General features: G+C 37.1%; 1 long non-coding RNA gene across 2 annotated transcripts; it reads left to right on the plus strand.

The window, feature by feature from the left end:
- The first annotated feature begins 5,281 nt into the window (after positions 1–5,281).
- On the plus strand, positions 5,282–11,296 carry LOC139144157 (uncharacterized). 2 transcript variants are annotated; one of them, XR_011554771.1, is made up of 4 exons: positions 5,282–5,434; positions 7,918–7,999; positions 9,807–9,912; positions 11,192–11,296. It is a non-coding gene; the product is annotated as an uncharacterized lncRNA (long non-coding RNA). The 2 variants fall into 2 exon arrangements; XR_011554770.1 differs by lacking the exon at positions 5,282–5,434 and adding an exon at positions 5,796–7,261.
- The last annotated feature ends 7,019 nt before the right edge of the window (positions 11,297–18,315 follow it).

Consider the following 18,315-nt stretch of genomic DNA (forward strand, 5'->3'; position numbering starts at 1 on the left):
GGACTGTGTCATCAACGATGACTTGTTAAATGTGCAAAGCCCCGCCTTCAAGATTGGTAGTACCACGACGTGACGTCTGCATATAAAGAGGAATACTGGTATCATAAAGTTCCTTAGATAACGCAATCGTCCTGTTGTAAAGCTAGTTCCAACGGAAAGTCTGCAAGTACGGATTGCGTCATATTTAATTGGCACACTTTCGTTCTCGAAACGGGCACTACAGCAGCGGCGACCAAACTTCCATAGCCGTCGAAATTCATCGTGAATGTCATAAATTTTTTCCTGGTGTGAAAAATTGTGCAATTTGAGTCATTTTATATGACAAGGGAATATGGTTGTGTTGCTCATTCATGCTCTACATGGTATACTAGTACCAGGCTTGTATGTACTTCTTGTCTCAGGTTAAACTATCACGGGTACGCAGATAATAGGTTTCAGGCCAGCTGTACTGCAGTGATTTTCAATGACGCGTCGGTATTAATCTTCAAATAGTGATCTATGAGTGGTTGTCTGGAAAATATGAGTTATTGCAGCGTATGCCTCGTCCACAAAGTCAAAATGACGAAACGTTGCGATCGCGAAAATTCGACAACTGAATGTCATATAAGTCTGCCATTTCAACTACCGCCCGGCCGGAGAGCAGCGTACTCTTCAAAAGATATCATATTTTCCTTAGTTACATGACAAATGTAATCGAAATTAGTTTGCACTTTGATGGGACGGTGAGGGTTGTGGACTTTCCAGCCCAGCGTCAAACCTGCTCTTGAGATTATGAAAGAGTGATGTACAATTATAGCACTAGTGTGATCGACGACAGCGCACATATCACGTCGACAGAGTCGGATTGTACGGATAGAGATGATTTCTCGCAGGCTTTCAATGGATATATAGATTCTGTACTTAATAAACTTGTCACTGATCCCAAAGTTCGTTGCGTCCAACAGATTTGATGCAAAATGCAACTTGAAAATTATCGTAATATATATGAATACAAACCGAAACTGAAAGCCCTTTCACTCTGGCTTTCTGTGGTGATTACAGCAACCATATGTTTATGGTCGAGGTCAGGACGAACGTGGATACATCTAGACCATGTCTTATACATTCACTTCTCCTAGAAGTATGAGGTACTAGTTGTAAATGGCGAGGGTTTTCTACTAAAATCAGTACTCAGTCCTAGTGACTCAGAAGTGTTTCGTCCTAACAAAGTAAGACTTCACTGACCAGTGAGTAGAAACGTTCATATCTGTCAAAATGTAAGACTCGACAGACTAAACCGTGAAACAAATATAGTTCGATATGGTATGTAGAAAAAAATTCAACTGTCTTGTCTGAGCCTTTCTGCAAGGACATTAAACTTAACACGTTATGTTATGCTGTCTCTGAAACCACGGCTTCTTTGCTGGTACTACTGAAGTTATAACAATTATGTTTATTTATTTATTGACTGGTTGGCTGGAAATACAGGGTTAAGTCGCATTTTCAAGTATTTCATTGCGAAGTCGAAATATTAAGAGTAAATATACGAATGAAACTCGGTTGCTGTAAGATGATTTCTGTGATTTTGGACAATCATTCACCCCATCGTCACAGGTGCTAGAGCGGTATTTTCAATTTCTGGCTCTTCACTCATTGAGAGGGCGTTTACCGAGTAGACGCACTGTACTAGTTCTCCCATCTTTTACGGTAAAAAAGACAAACCATAGCAAGGTGCATTGGCTGCACTTAAAGGTAGCATGAAGTTTTAGCAAACGCCAAATCTCTTATCGAAGACGGTTACAGATAATACAAAAAATTAATAAAGTCACATGGTAACGATGCCAACCTCTCTATCCAATGCAATGCACTGGGCAAAATTTGCACTCCTGTCCTACATTCAGACCACCCCGTAGCGTATCAATGTTTTAAAATTTTCTCCACTCAAAATATGCATGAGCAACTTTAATGAATTGGTTGGTAACAATCATGATAATATCGATTAGTGGTTCGTTTAAGACTGACATTAGACATGTTATTTTGATGGCTGTTTTTGTTGATTTGTTTATTTTTATTTTGTGTGTGTATCCTACACTCGACTTTATTTTAGTTTTGTAAACATTTTTTATTTTTGTTTGGTTTTGTTACTGTTTGTTTACTTTTTGTTCACTTTCACGCAGCGTTTTATTTCAGCTTTCTTTTGAGTTTTCGAGGAACCTGTAAATAGATGAATACATGAAATATAGCCTATCATTCATAATGGCTTTAACGTACAGTCTGGCGGGTGAAACTTCAGGTATTCCTAAGTCATTCGCCATGGCCTTTGCAAAATGATGTATTTTGCTATCACAGTGAATTTTGCCTATCTAACTTGTCCACCAACAAGCGCATTGCAGCATTATTCAGTTCTCTTTTTCATGCTCATTTTGGATTTCGAGATAAAGATTTGTTTCAGTGGTTTATTATCATTACAGGAAGTTGTTACAGGCTAATTGTTTATGCGAAACTAGACTTGGTTCAAGTCTGTGATTTGTGAATGTTTGAGCTTGGTGAACACAATGATTTGTGTTCTGTTTTCATGTGAAACGCGTGAGTGGGGTGAACGTTATGCAGGGGAGTTTCTCCCGGTGAATCCGGAGGACACCGCGACATTGCACTTTTATATGATGATATCCGATATTTACGGCTACTCTGAGACTATACAGTATCGAAGTTAAATTGGCTTGGCTAGATCTTCTACAGGTGGTGAAATCTCCGATATACTATTTACCCGCGATTTGACAGAATCTAGTATCGTTAGTATCGAAGTTAGATACAGTCCTTGGAAGTCGGGTTTGGCAAAATCTGTAAGGTGCTGAAATCTCCAATATATATATCGGATATTTTCCCGCGATTTGACAGAATCTAGTATCGTTTTGTATCGAAGTTAGATTCAGTCCTTGGAAGTCGGGTTTGACCAGAACTGTATAAGCTGGTGAAATCTCCGATATATATCGGATATTTACCCGCGATTGAACAGAATCTAGTTTCTTCTAGTATCGATATTAGAGTCCCGAAATCGCCGATAAATATCGGGTAAATATCGGCGATTTCACAGACCTTGCGTGCCGAGGCACAGGGCAAGTCATTCTAGTATCGTCTTATATCGATATTAGAGTCCCAAAATCGCCGATAAATATCGGGTAAATATCGGCGATTTTACAGATCCGGCGTGCCGAGGCACAGGGTATCGTCTAGTATCCGATATTCAGAGTCCCCAAATCGCCGAAAAATATCGTGTAAATAACGTCGATTTCACAGATCCAGCGTGCCGAGGCACGAGGCAAATCATGCAAGTATAGTATCGCTATTAGAGTTCCCAAGTCGCAGAAAAATATCGGGTACATATCGACGATTTCACTGACCCGACGTGCTGGGACACAAGGAAAGTCATTCTAGTACCGTCTAGTATCGATATTAGAGTCCCCAAGTCGCAAATAAATATCGGGTAAACATCGGATATTTCACAGATCGGGCGTGCCATGATGATGGCACAAAGCAATTTATTCTGGTATCGCCTAGTATCGATATTAGAGTCCCCAAATCGCCGGTAAAATATCGGCGATTTCATAGACCCGGCTTCCCATGGGACAAGCGTATAGTTCATACTAGTATTGTCTAGTATCGATATTAGTCCCGAAATCGTCGATATGTCAAACTTTGATACTAGATTGTAAATATCCGATATTTAAAAATTGTGCAAAGTCGCGCCGGATCCGGCAGTAATCGCAAGGAAAACCTGGCCTGGGCTGCAAAAGTCCAAATAGGTGTGGATAAAATAGGAGAGACAAGAGAAACTATTATAAAATATTTTTTATAGAAATTCACTGACTTGAGCCAGTCTAGTGCGAAACGTACGCCATTATGATACTACCCCGTCGTCAAGGCGCTTTGTCGGAGCTTACGCTTTCACACGCGTGCAAGAGGCAACTTTCTGGGTACTGCATCAGCGCTTGCGTGGCGTGAATTGGACCATGCAGGTACCCCGTACTTCCATAATTTGACTCTAATGGACTTCAGAAAATTTCACGCATGCCAAGCTTGACAGACCACTAGTTACTCCAGCAATCGAAATCAGGCATGCTACTTAGCTCTGCACATATTTTAATGTTCCTGTTATTATCAGCTGATCTGAACAAGTGTAACAGTGAAGCATCGCCACGTCAAATTTAATAGCATCTACAGTGGGATAGAATGTGATCAAGTAAGCTTATAATCCATTTGTCAATCAACATTAAACGTAAAAAAATTTGCAAAGTTGAGCAATTGAGAATTACTTGCTAACAAAAGAAGTAATCATGTGTCGACGTGCGAGATAGTTTCGATTTTTCTCTGATTTTCAGAGATTTGAACAGTCTGCCGTAATCAAGCATAAACTTCACCACAGGTTCCCTACGTGTGGCTCTCATGAAGGCGCAAGTTTGTCAAATGGTGCTATGTATCAAGCTGTAAACATGACGCTGTACAATGTGTTGACTTTTGGTGTTAAAAATTAATAGCCATTATGATACGAGGCGGCATCTTTCGTTCTTTGACACGGTATCGTGTCTTCCTTATAAAGTCGACCTCTGGTTTTCTACATTTGTCACACTGGTACCGCATACACGATCGACTACATTATACATTGCATTTTCTGGAGACAAAAAGATCTAATGATTTACGTTAGCGCGATCGCATCGGATATCTTGCAGCAGCTAAGTTGTACTCATGTTGATAGCAACAATCTCAACAAAATCCAAGAGAATTTCATTCATGGGATCACTTGTTTGAGATATGTCGTTTGATGATATGGATAGTCGGTTTGATAATAATATTAGCAACAACCAAACTCTGCAAGATCCTGTGAATTTCGTAATAAATCACGATCACTACTGTACTTCTGTAACATCATAATAATTAAATTCAATACTGTTTTCTTCTCCTTGTCTGTGAATGAATTTTTGAAAAGATGGCTGTGGAGCAGTAGCAGCAGTGGACACCCCTAAAATTAGTCACACCTTCAGATTGTGCATGGAGGTAGCAGAGGGTTGTGTATACATGTCGGAACTGTCAGTAAACTACACTGGCGGCTTATTGCCTGCATGTAAGCTTAAATATAAACAAGAAAACCCTGGCCATCTCTGTTTGTAATGACGTAAGTCCCGCTCTGTAAAAGATGCTGAAAACAGACATCGGCCATAGCAGCCAGCGACAGCTTGTTGAGAAGTAAGTCTCTACACAGTCTAAGATATAGTTTTATACTTCGACGCGCAAGTTATCGGAGCGCGCCAAGATATATCACCAGAAGGTACTGGAGATTTTGTTACAACATGACTGACGACGGTTTTCGTAGCTACATTTTTGGAAGATTCGAAGTGTTTCCGTTTTCCCCTTGGGGAAGTGGTTTTATCGCACACCAGTAGCTGAGGACGAAGTAACGGTAAGACTTCATTATAATTATGCCATTGTAGTAGAAAAGATATCTAAATGCATGTACGCCGCTAACATAGCGCATTTATACAAGTTCTTCAGTATAGTCATTACGATTTCAAAACAAAAGCATTAATGATTGTATATAAATAATTGCCAACGGGAATAAATATGTCAAAAAACGTGGTCCGAAGACCGATCGATTGCATTTTTCGAAGTTGAAGTAATGTCTTGTACATCATCAGGTCATCTTGGAAAACAGCCAGTACAGCTGTCTATCGACGAATTTGTCACCGATGATACGAAAAGATTTGCGCAAACGGTTGACAAAAGGGAACTTTCTATGGAGCTTGCAAAATAGTCATCAAGCAAAGAACAAAGAACATCATTCATATTCATTAACACACGGTCCCTTGTGGAGGTAGAAAGATTCGACACGCCCAACGCGATGACTTGCCCCTATGATTGTCACAGCCTACACGTAGCTTGCGTCAAGCGTCCGGTAGGGCCTAAAATACCGCCCATAGCTGCTTTCTCGACCGAAATCTGCACGGTAGATATACTTCGACGAAGTTGACGACAGGGGCGGATGCAAGATATTTGTCGTTTGCTTTACCGAAAGCTACTATACCGATTCAAACTAACTCTGCACCACTTAGTTTTGAGCGATAAGCTTATTGAGAAAACTTCAAAAGTTTACTGTGCGTTGTTGGCGGGCTCGTTCAAAAGAACTATGGAGCTAAAATCTGTTTTATAGCTCAATGTAAAGTACGCACAGTAAATCGCCGATAAAAGAACGAAAAGCAGGAAAACAGCACTCATTGTCAATTATAGTTGGGAGGAAAGAAAAGCAGATAACTTTAAGAAAATTCTTACAACTTTTTGACACGGTAGAACTGTTGCTCAAAATCACGGTCAAAATAGAAGGATACAGAAAGCTCCTCTAGACCTTTGTTCAAGCACGGTTCGGACCGTGGTTCAAAGGAAAGCTGCCGCTGATTATGTAATGTCGTAATCCCGTAATGGCACGAGCATGTTATTTTATTCATTCGCCACCGCGGAGTGACGTCAGTAGGTGAAACGCATACGAGCGAGGTGAATGAGAGATCAGACGATACAGAACTTAAATTGAGCGATTGATACAGAATTTGTGTGGAAAAAAGCAGAACTAAAAGTTATATCATTTATATATATTGAAACTTTGAATATTGCTTTGGTGGTTGAAAAATCCGAACTTCAATTATTAATTTTCACGGCTCTGTGAGGAAAAAATGACGTCAGAATCCGAAAGTACCCGGATAGCCCGCGGTCGAGAATAGCCGTGCATTCGGGTTGTCATCGGAACACGTCGAGTCTTTCCGTGCATTGCCACAGACAGCGTCTAAAATAGCGTCCTTCGAGACCATTAATGTTGTTGTCGCAATACTACGACCTTTTTCTATCGTAACGATGATATGCGGCTCATCGAGGAGGAAACAATCGACTATCTACCTCCTGGCTCACTTTCTGTCTCAAGTAAACACAGTATGACAAGAACTGCGCATGTGTAGTAACCTTTCCCCTTCTTGAACATGTTGATACCTCAACCCGAGCAGAAATGGTGACGCGACGCAATGGACTTCGGCGAAAAAATCACCAGGGAAATTTTCGGCCAGGTACTCAGATCGCCGAAGATTACCAGACAGGAAAGCCTTTATATACAACTTTATTTTGGGCATAACAGTTCTATCAGCGGTGTCTTTGAACGTCTGGAAACGTGACTTCAACCGGTTGAACCATAGCATGAACAACTGACGCATTTGCACTCAATCCTATGCGGACGAACTATCGGCGAACCGTAAATATGGCCCCCCTTTTTTTTTTAGAATACGATAACTGCAACGGCCAGGCGAACCAGCACTTAGGACAAACATTTTAAAAAGTTCGTACCTTGAACCTCCTAATAAAGAAAAAAATCAAGACTCCGCGGCTAGATACTTTGTAAGCGAGAGTAATTTTACAACCAAGGGGACTTTATCCAAGTCGCTTCAAAAGAACATGGATCATGGATGGAGGAAGTCTCTAGTCTTACTACCTCATGAAAAGAATAACTTGGTCAAATATGCGTCGATTTTCTCAGTTTTGGTTTATTTGAGATTTGTTCAGTCTGGGCATTCAACGCAAGAAATTTCACAAGTTTGATTTTTTTTATGAATTTGGGGACAATATTTCGATGTTCACAATATTATGAGCGAAGGGGGTGTGTCTTAGCCGTCCTGATCTCTTCAACCATGCCACAGCTTCAAAGACCAGCGAGATAATAAACGATAGATAAGGCATGAATGGGATTATCGGGCTGTCCTGTATCCTTCTATTTTTGTACATCTATGGTAGAATGTGGCAAACTGACTCGGGTTGAGATAATTCTAGATCTATAGCAGACTTCTAGCTCTACATGGCATTGCTGTCACTTACACTCTACACTTTCTTTATTTCACCATTGTTATGCAAAAGAACACTGTGGAAGACTATGAGGAATTCAAGAAGCAGGAGGTGATGGAGACAATAAAAGATGTGTGCATGGAGATAAGTGATGGTAAGTTATGAAAGAGCTATTAGTGCAAGATGCGAGGTATAATGATATTCAAATATGCAGATTATATGTGAAAGAGGTCTTGCTTTTTTAAACAGAGCAAAAACAGTTATTTAAGTGTCCTAGGAATGTTCTCTGTAGAATTTATTCAACTGACAACAGAACTACATGCAAGAATTTCTGATGAAAACATGTTATCCATGCAGCATCTATTGTGACACCTGTATATGTTGCACAATCAGATTGTTGTGCATTTCCGTAGGCAATCCACTGACATCCACTGGATTTTTTTGTCAGTATAAATGTATCTTTCTCCAGACAAGAGTTTCTGTTGTCTTTCTAACAATTTTTCTTTTATCATCTAGTAGAAAGCACATTATAATCTCAAACAACTACAGGCATCATAATTATATATTATACACAGCTTGTTTTCTTTGCTGCATTAACTCTTTCTTGAATTGTGGAAATAATCTATTGGTATTCCTGTCATGTCAAGATTTGTTGAAAAGGAAATTGTTCAGTAATGATACTATAATACTGATGGTATTTAAATCAGCAATGATATCAAGGCGGCCTAGAAAGCCTCAAAATATAATTGATAAATGTGAGCAGTTTTGGAGTGTTCCTTTTCATTTACACCTTGAAAGTTATAAGCAAACAATATCAGAAAAATACAAATTTATATTGTTGTTAATAGGTCATCTGAGGTAGTAAAAATATGTTGAATCTTGTAGTGTCAGCCGGTGGTGGTTACATAAAAAGTTCTTGTCATTTTTATACACAGAAAGTAAAAAAGACATTACCATTCACACAGTGTGCATGGCTTTCCTTAGAACAGGTAGTTAGTGAATTGTGTGACAATGATGTCACTTGCCATGCCTGGCTGTTTGCAATTGCAATTCTCAGTTCATGATTGATTACAATCTGTAAGATGATTGAGTACAATCAAATTCAGGAGAGCTTGAAAGCAGGTGAGAGTTGTGGATTGATTGTAACAATTAACATATTGTGCCATGAAGCTTAGTTCTTCCTAAACAAATGGAGCCCTGGTAGTCCTCATATTTACAGTGTTCATTGAGATGGGGAAAAAGTGACAAAAGTGCTGTAACATTTGTACTGTAGCATGATGTAGACTATAGATAGGATATGCAGGGATGGGCATGGTCCTCCTCCTGTAGCTGTATTTATGTGCATTTGCGCTGTGTAAGACACTTGACCTTGTCCTGTGTGCGATGATGAGAGTAAATATGTCAGTGTTGACAGCATGAAGTAAATCCTTAAATCAAAATTGTGAGATACAATACCTGCATCAGAACTTATTAGTGAAGTTTATAAGAGTTATTTGCCAAACAAAACTCTAGATTATACATCAACTGATGCACTAACAATGTCTGCTACAGAGCATTTCAGTGGTATGTGCTTTGAATAAATTAACTTAGAGGTATCAGGGTTTGCTCGATTTCAACTGCTATTGATGTCCTTGGAAACCACAGAAAATGTATATCTGAATTTTTTTTGGTTTTGACATAGACCCCCTATGGTCTATTGTTTTGGTTAGGCCCTTTGGAATGTCTACATTTGATTGCTCTTGCAGCATAGCATCTTGAAAAGGTGTTGTATGTAGTTTTATTCAAATAGTGGCACTCAACTGACTGACCCTTTGTTAATTTTTGTACAAAAACTACAACTGTAACAAAGGTAGATATTAGCATAGTGTTACAAGAACTTGTAATAAATGTAGAAATCAGAAACTACAGCTAAGGGTGAAATAATAACACACTATGGTATTTGCGTAATTTCATTCGTTTAGGGAGATAACTACAACTGAGAATGTACAGAGAACAGTTATCAGGGAATATACTGTCTCACCTGAAATGGACATTACAAATGAAACAGAGTGTGGGCGAAAGACAGAGGTGAGTACCATGAGACTTTGCTTGTGTATCAAACCCTTCCCAGCTTTCCAAAGTAGTGAAGAATGTTATATATCAATGTGTTAGCCCCTACCCTAGCATAGCTCCAAAAGTCTCTGTGACTGAAATGGCACGCAATACAGTAATTTCCCATTACTTTTGTTATCACACCACTCTATGGCTGTGATTCACAAGTAAGATTTACTCAGCTGCATTCGCTATTTGTCTGTTTTGCTATGTCTTGATAAATTGGATTTCATTGTTGGTAGCTGTGTTTGTTAACTCCACTGTCAGCGACACAGCGCTTACCTAATAAAATGGGTGGTCGTTCATTTTCATCTTGTCTGATGCCGGTCGTTTGTCATTTGTTTGCATTCAAACCTTTTCTCTGAAATTGCGTTTCCAGTCGGTTTGAAAGTTTGTATGCTAGTCACTAGGTGGTGTGACCTTTGTCTGTTCAAATGTCAGTGACATTGTCATATTATTATATTTCTGGCAATTTTGCCTGTTCTAAGTCACAAAATCTTTTTCTCTTGAACTTTTTTCTGATTGCTTTGAAACTTGGTATTCATGCTTCTGTAAGGTTGGTTCAAAGCATGCTGGTCTTTACATATTTGAACTGTTTGGGCAAGTTTTCCATTGTTCATAAAATATCTTCTTTTAAACTGCTCACTGCTCAATTAGATTGCACTGAAATGTTGTGTGAGGGTCCATTTGGAATTATCTGTATAAGTTTTGTGAAAATAGAGAAAATATCAGAAAAAACTTTTCTGGGCAATTTTTGCTGATTTGGTCAATAAAGTCCAAGTATCATCAAAGTTCTCAGAATCTCTTTGTTTGATTGCTTTTGCATGCAGGTGTGTTTGGATGACCCAATTCAGATTTGCCGTAATTGTGACTATCAGACTTATATTTTTTGGAATATTTGCCAGCTTTGGTTAAACAAAATGCTTGTTTAGACAGTTAAGTTATGGTCTAATGTTCATACAAAGTGCACCTGCAGTGACATGCTTACACTCTGGTTATTTCGTCTACACTTAGATGTATTTCTTGCATACACAAGAAATTATATAAAAATTATATATCTACTGCAGTAAATACAAGAATATCATATTTACAAGATGAGTTTTGCTTTCCACTGCATACTGTCCTTAATTAATATCCATGTCAAAGTACTGTGCTGACAGATATCCAAAGGAATCACAAAATATCTAAGAAAAGCTCATACATTTCATGGAAAACTGATTAGCTAACATATAATAATTTTCTATTTTCTCAACAGGATAATGAGAAAAATATTCTACAAAATGAACCTTTCTGCCATGGTGACTGGGTAGTAACGGCATTTATTGACAAGCCTACCTAGGCAGAATTGAGAAGAAGCTGACAAATGGTCTATAGTCATTTTAAACAATACATTCAGAGATTTAAGGAAGGAAGAGAAGACATTTTCCCACTCAAGTAAAATACATTGTAGCAAAAACAGGCATAGTGCTTTCAAAGAATAAATATGAATTTGTCTTCATTTGTGCAAAAGTGGATCACATTCAAAAAGTTATCTGTGGCCACCCAATCTTCTAAGAGGCACAAAATAAATGGACAGCTACAATGTATTAGTTTCAAATATGTCTTCTTTTCCACATTTGACAGGTACATAAGGATACAGGTCATGTTTTGCCAGTCCGTAAGGGATTCTGAAGCCCTCCTACGTGATTCTGCAACCCTCTACGGCCCTGTTTTTAGCTCTACTGTCAGTGGACCTTATCTAATAGGTGGATGTGTGGCGGCATCCTTTGTCCTGTGTTTGCCTTCTGTCATCTTTTTTACTTTCCAAGCCTCTTCTTCAAAACAACTTGTCTCATAGTTTTGATATTAGCATATAGATTTGTAGGGTTATCGTAATGTGATAGATTGAAATTACGATAAAATCTGCAATTTTGTATTTTTGCAGTAATTTTTCACATTTTCAGTCAAACACTTTCTTTCCCAAAAACAAGTTGTCTGCTAGCTTTGATATGTAATAGGGTTTATTTCTATGTGACATATTGAAATTATGAAAAAATCTGCAATTTGTATTTTGGGGCAATTTTTGGTCAAAATTTGACTTTGGTATCCAGGGATTGTGTTATCACTTTGATTTTACAAAGTGCTGTGAAGTACTGCTTAAGGTAGGCTCAGAAACGGTCGCTGAGTTTGCTTCTTTTGTAAATGTTTGTCTACACTGTCAGTAGCAATTTGATTGTTTGTGTGACAATGCAGTTTGTGAGATTGATAGAAAACTCTATCAAGTCGTTGTTCAGTATTTTTTTTGTCTCTAACAATTTCTTTAGGTGTAAATATTTATGCTTTGAACGTGATTACAAAGTTGAGTGGTGTTCACAAACCGTGCAGAAATTCTTGTGAGACAGAAAATTTTGGGTTGCTTCAGTATAAGCCCCTTCCTCTGGTAAAATTGTTTGTTGCAAAATAGGAAGATAGAATCAGACGATCACAAATATGTAAAAATATAAAAGAAACTTCACTAAAATGAAAAAGAATAATCATGACCTTTTGAATACCATGCAAAGTAGCAGAAAATGGCTTTTGTTTGATTCTAAACCTTGAGGAATTAATTTTGTAGGTTTCAGCCACATCTGTGAAAAGGTCACCCCTTCTAGAAGGACATATTGAAAAGGATGACAGTTATAAAAATAATCTAAAGTGACAGTTTCTGATCCTCTAGTGTGAAATAAAGCTTTAAAATGAATGTGGACTAGCTGTTAATACAAGCAGAATGGCTGTTTTGAAGATATTTTTGTCATTTTGGCATGGTATTTAGTGAACTTAATAAAATGTTAAAGTTAGAACAATCAGTATATCACCTTATTGTGTATGTGTGTATGAGACTGGAGTATGTTTGACTCGATCATTGAAAACATTCATTTAACCACGAAAACTTGGTATCTGGCAATGAAACATAAGTAGTGACTTCTGTAAACTCAATACTTGAGCTATCATGGTCTACAAAAGATTTTGGAGTCACTGTTCAACATGAAGCCAAAACACAAAAATTGCACACACAGGGGCTTTGTGTTTTTTTGAAAAAAAATCATGTGATTAATCAGAATGAATGCCATGAAATCATAGTGATTAATCAAGAGTAAATGCATATGATTAAAAAAGTGTTGGGAAAAAATCATGTGATTTATTATTGAATCACATGATTGTTCTGAGGAGTTTTTGTCAATCTCACTGTTAATCATGTGATTTTTGAAAATCACATGATTAAACAAATGATTTTCAAAAATTTAGGAGGGGCTAAGTAAACAATACTTGGTATTGGGAGATAGTGTATTATTAATGACATTATATGTATATAAAATAATATTCATCATGCTGGTAATTGAAAACATAATGAATGATTTTTAAAATGTTTTGGAATATTGCTAAATTAATTTGGAAGGTGTTAGTGATTATTATAACCAGAAAATTAGAATCATTATTATTATTATAATCAGAAAATGCTAAAGGCTTTGAGCTGGATGCTGTTCTTCAAAGGAAAGTGGTGATAGAATGGATGGAAATCCACCCAAAAGGCAGGAGAAATGGTTTTGGGGCGTATACCACAGCAAATGCCACAGCATTGTGCTCTATGAGTTTATGCAGATTCTTGTGGCTGAGATCTGCCCTTGATGAGCTGTCATCTTATAAAGTGTAACAGATGGTGAATTTACAGTATTTGCAACCAAGAGGTACTAGCCAAGACCTGGACGAATCACTATTAAGAAGCTATTCAGACACTGTCATCTGCTGGAACTTTACAGGCATGAAGATAATAGAGTAGATGGACATCCAATTACAAAGTGGTTGAATGACTGGGGCATATGCAATAGAAAGTCGAACAGCTTTATAACTATGGAGTTGATGAAGATTCTTGTGGCTGTCAGGGATCAACTCTTGATGAGAAGTCTTCTTTTAAAGGATGTGACAGATAGGGAATTGACAGTGTTTCCAGTCAGGAGGTAGGGCTGACCTGGAAGAGTCACCATTAAGAAGAAATTAAGACTATTGCCACTTTCATCAGCCAGAATTACACGACGTAAAAATGATAGTGTATGAAATGCAAAAATTTGTATCGTAATGACTGTGATACTGTACCAAGTACTGCATGGGCATATAAAAGCATTTAATTTTACTGCTCTCTCTGTAAACAAAGAGATTGGGATATGTTATTGATAAACTTTTTGTTAAAAAATCATTCTATTCCAAGCAAATTGTTAGAAAATAGACTTGGTGCTTGTATATGCAACATTTATTAGTATAAAGTTATTTTTGATGTACAGGACTATTTCATCAGTGTATTCAACAGGGCTAAAAACCCAAGTAAAGAAGGAAGGTCATATCAAAAGCTTTTAGAACATTGTTTGGTTTGTTTAAATTTAAGCAATTTGCTAATTTATATGTTTTAAGCCACTTCTGGGTTTACTTACTCTCAAAAATGGCTGAAAGTCAAGCACTGATACTTGTTATGCAGATTACTTGTGATAAAATAATCCCTTGTATTTTTACATATGTAACGGCAAATGCTAGTTTTTGCAAACTATTGCCAGGATTAAAGTCAAATCCTTACTTTCTAACAGTTTTACAGACAACATGTAAAACATAGCATTTGTAATACATAGCAATCTTTGGTATCAATTTGGTAAATGTGTCTCAGAAAAAAATTTTGAAATTATTTTCATGTATAAGATTATTTTTCATAGACACAGATATTATACATTATTGTAACTGACCAAAATTTACATAACTGGTTCTCTTAAAATTAATTTTATCTCAAGTGTAAGATTTCTAATTGCACTTTCTCAATAAAGATTTAACAATTCTGGTGTTATTGTAATGAGAAGTGCGAGTTATATATCTGTGGAATACTTCTGTCAATTGTAGGTGAGAAATTGATCATCAAAACAACGATCTTTTCCACTGATTGAGTTTGGTATACACAATTTATAGGCTCTAATGTTGTTAGTTATAAAGTAAATGACTTATAACATCATAATTTTGGCATTAGTGTTTTGTATGAGTACATGAACATCCACCCACATAACACGTTCAACTATCGTATCATTACATCAACATTTACTTTGGGGAGTTGGTTTCACTGACGATTTGTCTACCATTACGAATCTCTTCTTGACCGCAGACAAAGCTATTGTTGGTTCTGATCCTGACCATTTGTGTAATAAGAAATCAGCACAAAGTCATCCCATACAACTCACTCAAATGAATTTTAAGCAACTGAGGAAGGAACTACATATTTTAAAGGCATACAAAAGTATTTTTTGTCAAATTCTGGCAGGATTTTCTGTTATTTGCTAAAATGAGGAGCATGTTTCAACATTGGGATCCTTGCTTGTCCCTGTATCAGATATTGTCTAAGCCTTGATCCCTATACTGGGAAAGAAAGGCGGGCAGGTTGCACAGAAGCACCTTGGATATACAGTTGTATGGAATTTATCCAGGATGTATCACAACACAGGGTAAATTTTATAATTCGTTTAGTTCAGTAAGCCTAGCCCTGGGTCTCCTGAAAGAAAGCATGTGGGGTTGTTGAGATTTCACAACTTCCCCTCTAATGAAGATCTCTGTATACAGTAGGTTACAAAAGTAGAAAGAGGAAGGGTGAACTTCACACCTGGTCCAGGTATGCATGTGTTCAAACCACTTCAAAGATGGGCAGCCAACTAAGGAAAACCCATTGCCAACACTATTCCTTACAACTGGCCACCGCTTCACAGCACCAACAGGAAACAAAGATGGTTGGAAAAATGTATGCTGACTAAGAAGATACCATCAGATATTCTGGACATGGATGACACAGGTATAAGAATATGCACAGCTTCAGAGCAACTGACCAGAGATGCTGATGTACATTTTTATATGGGCCTAAGGAACTGTGCTTCATAAATTGTGTCCCTTTTTAATCATTAACTCCTGAAGGCAGAACACATGCAGTATTGGAAAGGGGAAAAACAAACAGCAAAATATCAATAGAGATGATATTTGTGACATATGTGTTGATGAAGAAAATGGAAATCTTCGACAGCTCATTTTAAAATGCCTGATTCTTTCATAATTTCAATATATCACATTTATAGCTCATCTGTACGGACCTTTATGTAGTATATTGAATTTATGATTTAGGGATAGTACGTTTTGTTAACGATATTGTAATTAAAAATTTTTGCTTGGTACCGGTACATTTGAATTTCATTGGATCATTATTCATTATATTTTGTTTATTATTCTTGTATTTTACTTCAAATGTTTGTGTCATTTGTCCAATCCCTGAACTCGTCTTGGTTTACCCCTACCTGCGACGCAACTGCATTTTCCACGAATTCCGCGACCCAACTCACCCGAACGAATTCGGTGATTGCCCTTGTTGAGTTTGCTCCTAATAAACAGCTAGCCCGTGAACAACATCGAAAAACAGCAAGGCTAACATTTCATAATTTCAATATATCACATTTAGCTCATCTGTAGGAACCTTTATACCAAGTATCAAAGCTATCAGACAGGTAAGTTTTGGAAAATCAAATTTTTTGACCAAAAATTGCAAAAATTGCCCCAAAATATAAAATTATAGTAGACTCAATCATAATTTGAGTACATCATATTTTGACTTGAATACCAAATATCAAAGCTATCAAACTCACAGATTTGGTTAAATACATTTTTGACCAAAAAAGACAAAAACTGCCCAAAAAATAAATACAAATGTTTTACATTGCTGCACAATTGCAACAAATCAGAGATACGCCATCCATAGGATCCTGTACGCATTATATCAATGCTGTAAAAATATGAAAACCTGCAGTTTTGAAGATTTTTTGACCAAAAATGACAAAAATTACCTTTAAAAATACACATGTAACGAATGACAATGGAACTGCATTGATATGAACTGAATTGAAGTAGTTTGCATTGGAGCGCCCTCTACATTAACCTTGAAACACAAGATCATTATCATGTTTTCTTGAGACAATAGAATGAGTGCCCACCTAGACAAGCAGACTGGCCTCAACATCGATGGTACTTTGATGCTAAAATAACCCATGAATTCACCCCCCAAACCAGGAAAAGAGGTGCATTGAAATAGTAATTGATTATAGTATTGATTGATTTATAGTTGAGTTTGTAGTTGTATAACTTTCTGAGTTTTCTTGACTTTAATAGTTGTAGACAGTTTCTTACATAGATTATGTTATTTCTGTCCTACAGTTTTTACGTTAACCATGTTGATGAATAAAACTGAATTGAATATTGGTAATCTGAAGAACTGTGTTGGCCAATATATACCCGTAACAACACATTTGCAAACATCATCAATATTTGAACAAATCTAAATAAGGTAATACCTAGGGACCAGTATATCAAATATTTATGCCGTCTGACAAGCCATTGAGGAAAAGACAATTTTTGCCCAAAAGGTAGCAAACCTGGCCTACAAAATACAGATTTGAATGTTTCATCATAATTTGAAGTAATCTGATTAAGGTCATCCATGGTAACCTGTACTATAATGAGAAAGAGATCAGGCAGGCCATTTTGGAGATAAAGCTTGGAATGTAAAAAGTCAATGAATATTGAATGACAGATAACACACTGGACGATGCTAAAACGTTACTTTGCCCTAAGAGTTACCTTTTTGTTGTGATGCGTCTTCATGTATCATTACTAGTACCTGATCTTTCTTTTCATTTTCAAATTTCTGATGGTATAGTGATGATATATTGTTGTTATGTGGGTTAGATTAATGAGTATAGGAAACTTTGGACGTTTATTATTATTATGACATTGCCTTCAAAAACAAGCTATACTGTATAAGCTACTAACATGTATCAATGTTTTTACCCCGAGGTGAGATACCTCATTGACTGTACAGAAATTTCTCCCAGTTTCAACAGATCCAACAGATATCATTTATTTCTGTATGGTATGCGGGTATGGCCTCTGACAAATTCATTGTACAAAAAAACAGCAATGTTTTCACATTGTTAGACCCATATGATCAATTGTTAGCTGACAGAGGATTAAAAATCTAAGATGACTTGATGATACAGCAGGTTAAGTTGGCAATTCCACCCAGCACTACTCCAAACCTATCAATGACAAGCACAGCAGTCACTGCAACTTCATGACTAGCTAACGTCCATAAAAATATATATATATATATATATATAAGAAGAATTAAACATTTTCAAATTTTGAAAAATGAATCACCAATCAGGCAGCCAATCACATATGCCTTTTAAAAAGGTATGTTTGCATAAATCAACTATGAGGATATTTAAGGGGGTGGGTTTCAAGTTATGTTAAGGGAGCATTCAGCCTGCCAGCAGGGGATGGTTCTTACTTGTTTTTTTT

Source organism: Ptychodera flava, chromosome 11, assembly GCF_041260155.1.
Source record: "Ptychodera flava strain L36383 chromosome 11, AS_Pfla_20210202, whole genome shotgun sequence".
Lineage (NCBI taxonomy): Eukaryota > Metazoa > Hemichordata > Enteropneusta > Ptychoderidae > Ptychodera > Ptychodera flava.